Below are 14,431 nucleotides of genomic sequence, written 5' to 3' on the forward strand. Positions count from 1 at the left end.
ACCCAATAGTTCCAAAAATATCAAAGAAATGCCAGTGTTTGTATATATTTGCAAAACATGTATACCAAGTCATTCACTACAGCATTGTTTTTAATAGCAAAACTCAAATGTTTATCAAAGCACCCATTAAGTTATGAATGAGGAAATGTTTTATATACCCTTAAGTGAATAGGGAGTGTTTGCTAAAGTGTATGTTGAATGAATGTTGTATGTTTGGGGGATTATAGCTTCTCTTAAACATAATTATTTGTACTTGAGGTCTACAGAAACTGGTTAACTTTGTGTGAGTGGAACAAAGGAAATGGGAGATTAAGTTAGAAGGGATACTTTTCATTGTATCCCTTTTCTATTTATTTATTTATTTATTTATTTATTTATTTATTTATTTATTTATTATGTATGCAATATTCTGTCTGTGTGTGTGTGTCTGCAGGCCAGAAGAGGGCACCAGACCTCATTACAGATGGTTGTGAGCCACCGTGTGGTTGCCGGGAATTGAACTCAGGATCTTTGGAATAGTAGGCAATGCTCTTAACCACTGAGCCATCTTTCTAGCCCTGTATCCCTTTTCTTATTTTCTGTTTTTAATTAAAAACTTTTCTAGTACTAGAGCTTGAGCACAGAGCCTTACACATGCTAGGCAAATTGGCTACAGCTGAGCAATGAGCTATATCTCTAGGTCTTATTTTTTGGGTCATTTTCCTCTTTTAGTTATTTTTTTTTTGCCACAAAAAATATATATCTATATTTTTGTATTGGGGGAGGGAATAGGAAAGAAAGCAGCCCCTATACTGGGCCCTATTCAGTGGCAGCTTCTTGTTCCATAGGGCTAAGGAAGACTTGAGGAGATAAAAGTTGTTTGGAAAAATCCAGATGTAGTTGCTTTGTATGCTGTGATGGGTAGGAGAGATGAAGTGAAGTGTGAAGGCCCCTCACACTCTCCATCTTGCCTCAGACTATGTCCTGGAAGCCTGGGATGGAGAAGATGCTACTTTCACTCCTGCTTCTTGAATTGTTGACAGCCACGTAGTAATAGAGAGCCACAAGCAAGAAAAGCGCCACGCCCTGCATGTTGGTGAAGATGGCGAGCTGCATGTCCGTGATCATCCTGAACAGCTCTACTCAGCTCCGATGCTACTGCTTGCTGTACAAGTTTGAGGTAGGATAGTTAAAATTTTTTTATTCAATATATTTTGATCATGTTTTTCTTCTTTCCCAACTCCTCCTAGATCTCCCTCCCTCAGTTTACCCACCTTCATGTTTATTTCATTCCTTCAAAAGAAAGGATGCCAAGCTGGGCAGTGGTGGTGGCACAGGCCTTTAATCCAAGTACTCAGGAGGCAAAGGCAGGAGGATCTCTGTGAGTTTGAGGTCAAAGTGGTTTACAGAGCATCCCAGGAATTTAGAGAGGATCAGATTAAGTAAGTACAGGCTGTTCCATGTGTCCTCACACAAGAACTGGGGCCAAGAGCTCTGAGCCCGAAAGAGACACAGTAACCAGGACTTCAAAAAAAGTCAGAAGACGAGGAGAGGACTGTGCTTGAGAAATGAAGCCTCACGTCCAGCGGCATGGTCAGAGGTGGGTAGCCCTGCCAGAGACCGTATTGAGAAGCTGCCAGTGAGTGAGAAAGTAGATTTGTTGCAGCTGAAAGAGGTGGCTAGGGTCCTAGTGTGAAGTGAATACCTTTCACGGACCTTGCCAAGGTATGCCACTAAGCAAACATGCAACAGTTAGTGCAAGAGGTTTATTGGGAGGGGGAGAGCGAAAGAGTGAAAGGGTAATACCTCCTTCCATCTGTTGTATAGCTGGCAGAATGTTGCAAAGGTCCCGTAAAATATCAAGTGGGAAGCTGCTATTTGTACTGATATCTAAGGGATATTTGGGCAGATCTGACTACAAAGGTGGGCACAGTTTAGAAGCTTTTAAAATTTTGCACTGAGTGCAAAAGTTGGAGGAATAGACAATGCCAAAGTTCTCACGAGTGAGGCAGATAAGTGAGACCAGAGGGTCTTTAATTCCTAGCATTCCAGGAATTCAAAGAGGGTCGAGAAGGCGTAGGCTGCTCAGTGATTCCTCAGACAGAGTAGGAGGAGCCAAGGGCTCCAAGCCCAAGAGAGCCACAGACCTGGTAACAGCAGGGCTTAACAAGGCCAAAAGGCGAGAAACCATCCTGGTTTTAAGACAATTTGAATCGTGGAGGAGAATCAGACATGCTATACAGGAACTTTGTCCTATGATATCCCTGGAAGCATCCTGTTCATCTCCTAATACTCAGAGGGTGGAGTTATGCTTGCCCAAATATCAGGAATAGAGGGAAATTTTTTAAAGCTATAGGCTTAATTTATGCTGGGCTCTCCGCAACCATCTATTCCCTATCTGTTTAAGAAGTTTATGGATTCTTTGTTTGTTAGACTGTTTATTTCCCTTGTTTGATTTCTTTTGATAGTTCTTACTCTGTAGCCCAGGCTGGCCTGGAAGTTACTATGTAGTACAAACTGGTCTGGAATTTGCAAATCTTTCCTGCCTCAGTCACTCAGATGCTAGGATCACAGGTGTGCACCACCATGTTCAGTCAGGAAGCTGGGGATAGATTCCTAGGAGACATTTCCTTCCTGTTATGGTACTCGTAAATCCACAAAAGCAATTCTCAAAGCAGCAGATAGAAAGGCAGCCATGACAGAGGGAAGTGACCATCCTACAGGGTGTTAGCCTCCTCACTCAAGGTGTCCATGGTGTGGTTTACAGCCACTGTTCTTTGTAAGACAGTGCACTAGGGAAAGGACAGCTGAGTTGATTTAAGGAAAACGATCTTAAATATTCTTTTAGGGCCTGGAAGGCTCAGTGGTTAAGGGTGCTTGCTGCTCTTGCGGAGACTTAGTTCAGTTCTAAACACTCGGGTTAGGAGGTACATAACCATCCAGTGCCCTCTTCTGGATTCTGAGGGCATCTACACTTGTGATATGCTTACATGCACACAAAATAAAATTAAACCTCAAAATACTTAACAGTTTGAATGGAAATAGTGACAATAGGTGACAACCTTTCATTAACACGGTAAACCAGGCAAAATTTTAATGACATGCATTAACCTATTTAATTCTTTTTTTAAAAAAACTATCTTTTCCCTATTCTTAACACTTCTGTGAGATAGGTACTGGTGTTAATTCCCATTTTATACATGAGGGAGAGAAGACATCCCAGACTCACACATCCACTTAGATTTCCCTAGGTGCTAATTAATTCATAAAGTTTCCATGCAGACCGACATGATAAAAGATCTGGTGCATAGTCTTCAGCACTGATGGGAGATAGCAGAACTTTCAGGGAATGGGACCTTATGGTAGGAAGTTAGGTTAATAGGGGTATGGGCTTTAAGGGCATTTGGAGATTTCGGGCTCTTTCTCTTTGCTTCTCAACTGCTTGAAATGGTCAAGCATACTCTGCCATGATGTATTATGCCACCATAGACACAAAACAGTGGAACTAAGTGACCATGAACTGAAACTAAAAGAAACTAGATTCTTCCTGATGTAGGAGGGTTTTCTATCTATCTGTTGCTTTCATTGGTTAATTAATAAAGAATTGCTTGGCCTGATAGGTCAGAACATAGGTAGGTGGGGAAGACAACAGAATTGTGGGAGGAAAAAAGCAGAGACAGGCAGATGCCATGACTCTCGTCTCTGAGACAGACACTGGTTAGACTCATGCCAGTAAGCCACAGTCAGGTGGCAATACAGATATTAGAAATGGGTTAGCTCAATATGTGATAGTTAGCCAATAAGGGACTGGAGATAATGGGCCAGGCAGTGTTTAAAAGAATACAGTTTCCATGTAAACTAGACAAGGAGCCGGGCAGAGGCGGGAAGCGACCTGCTGCTCCTTTTACGTCTTCCTCTTAAGCTGAGACTCAATATACTCAATAACATACTAGGTGTATCACTGGAATGCAACACCAGCAAAACTGTGTGTCTTGTAAATATTCTCAGTGAAATTTTCTTATTACCTGAGGCTCCTTTTCTAGGAAATGGAAATATGACCAGGTGTTGCTCAAACCGGTACAAGCCAGACCTTCACTTGAAGCTTTTATCTGGTCTGCTACCCAAGTGAAAACTTTACAGACGTTTAGCTACTCTTGCTCCTGATTTCAGGAAATTCCAGGAACCCTTGTTGTAACCTGGGTTGTATTTGCAGCTTGATTTGGTGTCTGGGCAATTCCTTCAAGTTAACTGAGTTAAGTCCTTTCTTTCTTTCCAGAGCTTGGGATCAAGCTCAGAGTCTGCCAGCAAGCAAGCACTCTACTACTGACTGAGCCACCTCCCTAGCTTAGTCTTGAGTAGCCACAAAATACTCTACGGTATGGCTAAATAAACCTTTTAACTTAGAGATTTCTGCCATTTAAATTATTTTATGTAGTTGAATATATACTTTTTTTCCTAAGGAATTCTATATGTCTAGATTTAAGACTCTTCAACCTTTATGTTATATATAATTTCTTATAGTTTTCAAAGTTTTAATAAAAAGTTTAACTTTGAAACAGTTGTGGATTCGTATGTAGTTATGTATTCTTTACCTTGTTTTCCCTAATGACATCTTCCAAAATAATATCACAAGCAGAAAATGGACATTGATATAATCTATTAATCTAATCCATGTTTCTTTCCTAGTTATTTATATATGCACTCATGCATGTGTGCAAGTTTAGTTCATTTTTGCATGTGTATGAGTTTAATTCTATATAATTTCATCACATGTGTAGGTTTGTGAACCCATGACCGTCATAGTCAAGAAACAGAGTGTTTATCACTGCAGATTCCTTGAATGTTCTTTCATAGCCATACATACCACCTCTGCCTCCTTATCCTCCATGCGTTTCCCTAGCATTTGAAAACCATAAATCTCTGATACATCTCCCTGCTCCTCTATCTAACCTTCCTTTCTCCCAATCATCCCGTTTCCCCAAGTTCCCCCCATTCTCCCCTTCTTACTTTTCTTTCCCCATCTCCCCTTACCCCCGTCCCACCCCACCCCCAAGATCCCAATTTTTTGCCCCGCAATCTTGTCTACTTCCCATATCCAGGATAATAACTATATGTTTTTCTTTGGGATCACCTTATATAGACTCAATGACCATTATTTGTGGCTAGAAACCAATTATGAGTGAGTACATCCCATGTTCCTCTTTTTGGGTCTGGGATACCTCACTCAGGATAGTGTTTTCTATTTCCATCCATTTGCATGCAAAATTCGAGAAGTCATTGTTTTTTACCGCTGAATAGTACTCTATTATATATATATTCCACACTTTCTCCATCCATTCTTCTATTGAAGGACATCTAGGTTGTTTCCAGGTTCTGGCTATAACAAATAATGCTGCTATGAACATACTTGAACAAATGCTTTTGTCATATGATAGGGTATCTCTCGGGTATATTCCCAAGAGTGGTATTGCTGGGTCCAGGGGTATATGCATCTATTGAAGTGAGTTCTTTTTTACTTTCCTTTTCTTTCAAGCCTATTAGGATACTCTGTTTTCTGCCGGTAGGAATATCTGGATGAAGTTCAGTTAAGGGGACTAGTGAAACTTGGTGATGATTATTGATTGGGTTGCTGAAATGATCTTATCTTGGCTATGTGCCAACAAGACCGAAACCTTGGTCACTCCTTGGATTAATGAATCTGCTGGAGACAGGATACCAAATTTCAGACCCAGAAATTTGTCTACTATCTGGGGCTATTGTTAGAGCCACAGGCCCAAAGTAGCCTCTGGAACTACAGCAATATAAACTCCAGATCCTGCAGTGACCATTGGAACCATAATCCCAGAGATTACTGGAACATTGCAATGCTTGTCTCCTAGGGGATGCTGGGCACACTGGAGCCAAAGCCCAGGCCCTGAACTCACCTCTAAAGCCACTGGAGTGGAGTCCTGGCCGCAAGTTGCACACTGGTCTCACAAAAGCCTGAGGCCTGAGCAATGGCTCGCTGATTCTGCAATAGCAAAAGCATAAAGTCAGTGTGGAGCGCCTCAGCCTCCTTTTCAAATGGCTGCTTATCTGTAGAGGAGTTTGTGGAGTTGGATAATCTTCGGGTCTTGTTAATTTTAGTGTGTGGGGTTTTTTTAGTTGCAATTTCTGATAATAAAGCTTAAGTTTTAAAATATTAAAAATAGAGTAATTTGCAAGACCTCAAATCATTAACTTAATTGTGTACCTTAAGGCTTTGGAAAAAGAAGAACAATCCAAATCCCAAAATAGTAGATGGGGAGACATAATTAAGAGCAGGGAAAAAATTTAATGAATTAGAAATGAAAAACTACAAGGAGTCGGTGAAATGAAGAGTTGGGTCTTTGAAAAAAATAAATAAGATTGACAGACATTTAACCAAACTAATAAAATTTGAGACAAAAGGGAGACATTACAACAGATCCAAATGAAATTAAGAACATAATAAGAACATACCTTAACCTATATTCTGTTAAATTGAAAAATCTGAAAGAAATGAGTGAATTCCTAGATGCATAAAATTTAGATTATTCCAGCTGGGCGGTGGTGGCGCACGCCTTTAATCCCAGCACTCGGGAGGCAGAGGCAGGCGGATCTCTGTGAGTTCAAGACCAGCCTGGTCTACAGAGCTAGTTCCAGGACAGGCTCCAAAGCCACAGAAGAAACCCTGTCTCGATAAACCAACCCCCCACCCCAAAAAAATGAGCTAGAGTTCAAATCCAGGGTAAGCCGCTGGCCTCCTCTCACCCGGGTTTGACATCCCATATGTGTGCTATATTCCTTGTTATAGTCGAAGTATTTTGATACATGTCTTTATAAAAGAAGAAATGATATTAGGAGTTTGGCAGTGTCTGCTAGTTCAAGTCTACTTTTTGATCTCCTAAAAGTTTACATTGGTGGCCTGATATTATCCTATGTTTCTTACAAGCCTGTTATTTAAANCCAAAGCCACAGAGAAACCCTGTCTCGAAAAACAAAAAAAAAAAACAAAAAAAAAAAATACAAAAAAAATTTAGATTATTCCATAAACCAGAAAAGAAAAAAATGCCAAGCAGTTTATGAAGCCAGTATTACCCCTATCAAAAGCAGATAAAACCCAGGTAGGAAAGACAAACATTACATGCTCTTTCTCCGCAGAGGCTTCTAGTTCCATATCTTCAGATGTGGGTGCATATCCAGCAATAACTGCAGAAACAAGCAATGTAAAAAGGGACTCTTGCTGTACCGAGGGGATGGGGCTAGAGGAGCAATAGAGAGGTGAATAGTTGGGTACAAGTGATTTGATGGGGGAAATGGGAAAATGGTGCCTCTAATTAGGGAGGAGGAGGGATATATACAGAAAAAGCAGGGAAGAGAATAAAGTAGCAGTAAAGATATTTGAAAAAGTAAGAAATCATACTCTTAACTGTTTACCTAAAAATACCTATAATACACATAAGTCAGTGTATAATTATACGTAAATACTTTAAATGAAAATTTCCCATCTGGGCTGACATTACTTCAACACCAAACATAAAAAGCCCTCTTGAGTTTTTAGTCAGGGCTTTCCAGGGGACTCCCAAAACATTACAGACTATAGCTATTGCCCTTAGTTGTGCCCGTCCCCCAAAAAAGGTGGAACACCATGCACTTTGGACAGAGTTCACATGCCCCTAAACTGGAACTGACATGAAAGCCCCCTTCCTGAGCACTAGCTATCATGGTATCAGAAAGTGCCATGCAAGCTTCCAAAGGAGGGCAGCAACCTACAGTCTTACTCAGCTCTGATGCCTATGAACCACAGCAACCAGGATGGTGCAATAACCCTAAGGGTGCACACATCCCCTTGATGGTAACCAACAGCTCTCTGATTGGACTTAAGATATGCATAACCAGAGGGAATCATGCCTGGTACTAGACATCTAGCCAATTACCCAGAGCTACTAGAGTCAAGGATCTTGGAGAACATACAGTTGTCACTTGACTAAATCAGCGTAATCCTTAACAAGGTTCTAAATATTTGTCCATATACTAACAGATGAGTGTAGTCCTCGCTTCTCATCATGGAAACTTCTCTTTCCAACAAAGACCATTACAAAAACCCACCACCGATCAGGATGCAGAATTAGGAACCCTGGCCCAATAGATGTATCTACACTAGAATTCTGCACAAAAGGCTTAGGGGATTATTGTGAAAGAGGGTGTTGACAGTGTAGAAGCCAGAGGCTCATGGAGTTTGCTATGAGATTGTATCTTCTAAGAATGTCAGACACTACATACATGAAGTTTTACCAACTTGACAGCCTCAACATATGCTGAACAAGGACATCAACAATAGACATGCTAATGTGGGTAAGGGACCATCCAGGAGGCAATAGCCCTACAGGAAGAACTACAGGCAGCCAAGGAATGCTAAGAGCAGAAGAAATGGTCTTCCCCAGGGAAGAGCACAATTGGTTATCTAATATATATATTATTAAATATAACTTGTCCTATCCATATAATGTTACTGCATTTATGTTTTCAGGGCTGACTATATGGAACTGGACAACACATTTGTGTGTTCTTTTCTGAGGAAGATCACCTCTCCTGGTAAAAACTATACACCAAGAAAGCCAACAATCCAATTAAAAATGATCTATAGAACTAAACAGTTTAGCACTACTGGTGGCTAGGAAACACACACACATACTACTCCACCTCCTTGCTCTCAGAGAAATACAGGTTAAAGCAGTTTTAAGATTCCATCTCACTAGTCAGAATGGTTATCATTAGGAATACCCGTGACAGCAAATGCTGACGTGGATGTGGAGAAGGGATTCTTTTGTTGTCTAAGTCTCAGAAAATACTGCAGACTTGGAGGCAGGAACTAGGAGTTGGAAGATAAGGTCAAGGGCTGCAAAATTCCGTTCTCTAGATTCAGTATGACCATTGCAAGATGAACTCACAAGAACTGTAATTGCCTGAATTTAGCTTACATTATACTGGCCCTGTCAACAGTCAGTCATAGAAGGAGGGGTTCACCGGCCTCTCCCTCTTAGTGCTGAATTATTGGCTATCAACAATTTGGGGAGAGGAACAGTTCTTGTCTTGAGTAGTGAACCCACTGGTGAGACCACTAGGCTCTAACACATAGCTTCCTACCCATACAGGTGGCCCTGGTTGCACTCTATAGAGTACAAAACAAACCAAATAAACATGAACGTGAGAAAAATTTGTTGGGAAGATATGGGGCAGACAGCATTGATTTAGGAGATGGGAAAGGGTGGCAGTTAGAGTAGTCAGCATAAAAAATATACATGTGTGAAATGCAAATACTGTCAAAGCACAAGTTTGATTGCTGATATAAAGTTATAAAATTCAATACTGGAGAGATGGCTCAGCAGTTAAGAGCACTAACTGTTCTAAAAATCCTGAGTTCAATTCCTGGCAACCACATTGTGGCTCACAACCATTTGTAATGAGATCTGGTGCCCTCTTCTGGTCTGTAAGCATACATGAAGGCAGAACGCTATATATATAATAAATTATTAAACCTTTAAAAATATTTTTAAAAGTTATAAAAGTCAATTTAAAAATGGGGAACATTTTTTAATGTGTTTTGGTTGCTCACACACACCTTTAATCCCAGCCCTTGGGAGGCAGAGGCACTTGTGAGTCCATGGCCAGCCTGGTCTAATAGGGAGTTCCAGGACAGCCAGGACTAAACATAGAAACCCTGTCTCAAAAAAAAAAAAAAAAAAAGAACAAAGAAGTTCTATAACTGGAACCAGGAGCTGGTGTGGTGGCACGTGAAAACAGTTCTAAGCAGCAGTTCAGATCTACCGTAGCTTAAAAAGTCACTCACCTCATCTCAAGGTCCAAATCAGGAGCAGAAGGAGAGAGAGCACAAGCAAGGAACTCAGGACCGCGAGGGGTGCACCCACACACTGAGACAATGGGGATGTTCTATCGGGAACTCACCAAGGCCAGCTGGCCTGGGTCTGAAAAAGCCTGGGTTAAAACCGGTCTCGCTGAACATAGCGGACAATGAGGACTACTGAGACCTCAAGAACAATGGCAATGGGTTTTTGATCCTACTGTACCTATTGGTTTCGTGGGAGTCTAGGCAGTTTCGTGGATGCTCACCTTACTAGACCTGGATGGAGGTGGGTGGTCCTTGGACTTCCCACAGGACAGGGAACCCTGATTGCTCTTTGGGCTGACGAGGGAGGGGGACTTGATTGGGGGACGGGGAGGGAAAGGGGAGGCGGTGGTGGGGAAGAGACAGAAATCTTTAATAAATAAATAAATAAAATACTTAAAAATAAAAATAAAAAAAAAAGTCACTCACCTATTGAAGCCATCTGTGGTGTCTGGCTCGGAGCTCTTACAGATACAGTTGTTAGGAACATTTGCATACAGATTTTTGTGTGGATATAAGCTTTTAAAAATAGTCTCTGAAAGGGGGTTCAATGGCAGTGTTATATCATTGGTATGTGTTTACTTAGTTTTTTGTTTGTAAGAAACTTCCAAATATTTTTGCAGAATTTCTGGATCTTTTTACACTGTCATCAACAATGTAAGAGTGATCCAGTTCCCTACATTCTCATCAGCATTTGTTATTGTTGCTGTAAGAAAACAAGTTAACCATTCCATTTATGGAGAATTTATTTACCATCGAATTCATTGCTTAGATAAGTAGATTTTAGTTGTTTTTAGTACACATACAACCTTGTATATCTATTACTGTTAATTCTAGAACATTTGGTTAGCACAAAAAATAAGAAACCCAGTTTGGATATGCCAAATAAATAAAATTCTTATAATACATGATCTTTTTCTTAAATTTAGAATAGAATTTTAAGGTTTGTCACCTTTCAATAGGTACAATTGCTATTTTAAATTGCAATTTTCTCATTTCCTGTTCATAATTTTAAAATTATTGTTTAATACGTTTAATGAATCAGGATTCTTTTAAATATATATTTTAGTAGTTCTTTGAGTTTTTCATGTGTGCTTTGATCATTTTCACCCCCTTCTCCAAATCCTTCTAGATTTAGCCCCACTTCCCCATCCATCCAATTGTGTGTCCTTAAAAGAAAACAATCAAGTCCAATTTGTGAAAGCCCAAATATTCTTGGACATGTGACCTTCTACTGGAGCATGGTTGACTTAACAGCAGCTACATTCTTAGGTAAAACTGAATTTTCCTTTTCTAACAGCTAGTTATTAATTGCCAATAGCTTCTCAGGTCCGTGCTGGGAATCTAGTCTGGTTTAGACTTGCATGAGTCTTTCGAAGGCTGTCACAACCACTGTGAGTTCATTTGTAAACCTAAATGAATTCAATATTAAGTTGACATTTATACCCGTATACTAATATATTAATGAATCTTTAGACCCTCACTAGAGAAGCTTCTAATTTCGGTAGATGGTGATCCACACAGAGACCCATAACTGATCATGGTATAGAGAATAAGAGACTAGGAATCTCTTATTCTAATATTTTCTAGATCCAATCTGTTATGATAAGGTAATACATTCCATATTATTTCCATTGTTTTGTAATTAGTAGAATTTATTTTATGCTCCAAGATGCAATCTGTGCTCTTGTACTTTGATACATGTGTTTCTATTCATCTAAATTCCCTATGCATTAATTTAAGAACTAATCACTTGCAAAAGAATTCTCCATTCATTATTTCCATTTTGTTTCTGTAGCTACAGTCAGAATCTTAAGGAATGTAATTTTCTTAAATTTCGTCTGCTTCTTTGTGTTTGGGGATGTGCGTGGAATCCACTATTAATGTAAATTTCAGGTCAAGAGAATAATTTCTTAGCTGCATTTTATATAATTGCCTGTGGGTGGTAGCAAAGCAACGCAAAAACCAACTCCTTTTTCTTCATTCTTTGTGTTTTAAGGAAACAGAAATGGGTGTTTTCTGCTTTCTTGAAAGCTGGAATACTCCCTTGGAGAATAGCCCTTTTAAATACGTTTGCCAGTTTTAGACATGAAAAAGATTTATTATTTGTAAGTGCTATTTATAAATGGTAGGCAAGTTTGCATTTACATGTATTATTGGCTATTTTCTCCCCTCTAATTTATTCTTTCATTTCTATTGTTAATTTTCCTGTTTGAGGTTAAAAGAAAAACTTACTGCTTTTTCTATCATCATTAAAATAATATATATCTCATTATGGAAAATTAAAAATATCACAAACACTCTAAGAAAGGAAAGCAAAACCTACATATTACTATTATTAACATTTTAATACATTTTACCTATTCCTGAATTATTAATGTTTTGGTGAGGTATTGTGAGCTTAAATTATTTATTTTGTCCCGCTTACTTCCTAGTTTCTAAATAAAATTCATAGTGACTTTCTATCTTACTAGGCTTTTTCTAGGTATCCTTTAAAGTAAATAAAAAATATAAAGTCTGAGATACTGTCTTAAAAATAACAGTGGTAGAGGAAGATACTTGGCATTGATCTCTGGCCTCCATGTGTGCAAGCACACACATACACACACACACTCACTTTAAAATAATAAATAGTAAGGTTTTATGTAAACTATAATCATGAACTTGAAATCTCTGCTCTTTAAAATAGTTTTGTGTGCATGTAGCAACAGTTGATGAAAAATGAGTCACTGAACTGAAAAGAGAGTAAGGAGGAGTAGGTACAGGGGAGTGTTTGAGGGAGGAAAGGGAATCGGGAAATAATGGAGTTTTAATCTCAAGAATAAAAGTAGTATTATAAATTAAGTAATTAGTTTTCTCATTCAAGAATATAGCTTGTTTCTTTGTTATTTGCTCATTTACTCTTTTATCTACTCTAGCACATGGACTTCCAAAGACAACACTCAGGAGTAGTGTTCTCCCTCTACCATGTGAGTTCTGGGGAGCTCCCTCTGGTTACCAGTCTTGCTGGCTAGTGTCTTTACCTGCTGAGCCATTTCTCTGCCTCAGCACTGCCTCCTTAAATGCATTGCTATGATTTTTTTCTCTTCATAATAGGGTCTTGGTTTCATCTGGGTCTTGGTTACCTCACTCTGGAAGATTTTTTTTTTCTTCCAGATTTTTTTCATGATGTCACGTTTATTTTATTTTTTTACTGTTTGAGAAATACTCAAATGTACCACATTTTCTTTATCCATTCTTTGGTTTAGGGACATCTAGATTGTTTCCAGTTTCTGGCGATTATGAATGGAGCCTCAATGAACATAGTTGAGCAGGTATCTGTTTAAATTTATAACAAAACCGTCCCTCACTAGCCCAGATAAAGTATAATGGTTTATTTAATAGGGGGTGAACTCACAGAAAGGGTACCAATCAGGATACCAATCTACTGTCCTTTGCGTGCGCTGGGAACTGGAACCAAATCCAGCAGCAAAGAGACCCAAGGATGCTTTACCACTGCAGTACTAGTACATGAGACCACTCTCAAAGTGGGCTGGTATCTTAAAGGCTATTGGCAGAAGGAGTTCCCACAGCAGGTGGGGCATACATTGGGTATATGCCCAATAGTGATACAGCTGGGGCTTGAGGTAGATCAGCTCCCAATTTTTTTTTAAAAGATTTTATTTATTTATTATGTATACAGTATTCTCAGTATTCTGTCTCAATGTATGCCTGCAGGCCAGAAGAGGGCACCAGACCTCATTACAGATGGTTGTGAGCCACCATGTGGTTGCTGGGAATTGAACTCAGGACCTTTGGAAGAGCAGGCAGTGCTCTTAACCACTGAGCCATCTCTCCAGCCCCCAGTTCCCAATTTTTTGAGGAACTGCCATATTGATTTCCAAAGTGGCTATACAAGTTTACACTTCCACCAGCCATGGAGGAGTTTTCGCCTTGCACCTCATCATGAGCTGTCACCTGTGTTTTTGATCTTACCCATTCTGACGGGTGTAAGATGGAATGTCAAAGTTGTTTTGATTTGCTTTTCCCTGGTGACTAAAGATGCTGAACATTTTAAAAGTGTTTCTCAGCCATTTGAAGTTTCTTTGCTGAGAATTCTATTTAGATGTGTTCCCCATTATCCATTCTCTCTCTCTTTCTCCCCACCCTCTCTCTTTCTCTTTCTTTTCTTCCCTCCTCTCCCCTCCCTTTCCCTTCTCTCTTTTTTTTTATATTTACTTATTTATTATGGATACAATATTCTGTCTGTGTGTATGTCTGCAGGCCAGAAGAGGGCACCAGACCTCGTTCTAGATGGTTGTGAGCCACCATGTGGTTGCTAGGAATTGAACTCAGGACCTTTGGAAGAGCAGGCAATGCTCTTAACCACTGAGCCATCTCTCCAGCCCCCTCCCTTCTCTTTTTTTTTGAGATAGGTCTCTTTGTAGCCTGACTGTCCTGGAACTCACTTTGTAGACCAAGCTAGTTTTGAACTCAGAGATCCACCTGCCTCTGCCTCCCAAGTGCACCACCACCCACCTGTTCTACTATTTTAAATTGGATTAT

The 14,431-nt window shown here is 39.7% G+C and overlaps 1 pseudogene; it reads left to right on the forward strand.

Moving 5' to 3' along the window:
* LOC126495241 (protein arginine N-methyltransferase 1-like) overlaps nucleotides 1–14,431 on the forward strand; it is a 77,474-nt pseudogene that overhangs the window by 20,139 nt on the left and 42,904 nt on the right.

Source organism: Alexandromys fortis, unplaced genomic scaffold (genome assembly GCF_014885135.2).
Source record: "Alexandromys fortis isolate MF-2015 unplaced genomic scaffold, M_Fortis_MF-2015_v1.1 scaffold_456, whole genome shotgun sequence".
Classification (NCBI taxonomy): domain Eukaryota; kingdom Metazoa; phylum Chordata; class Mammalia; order Rodentia; family Cricetidae; genus Alexandromys; species Alexandromys fortis.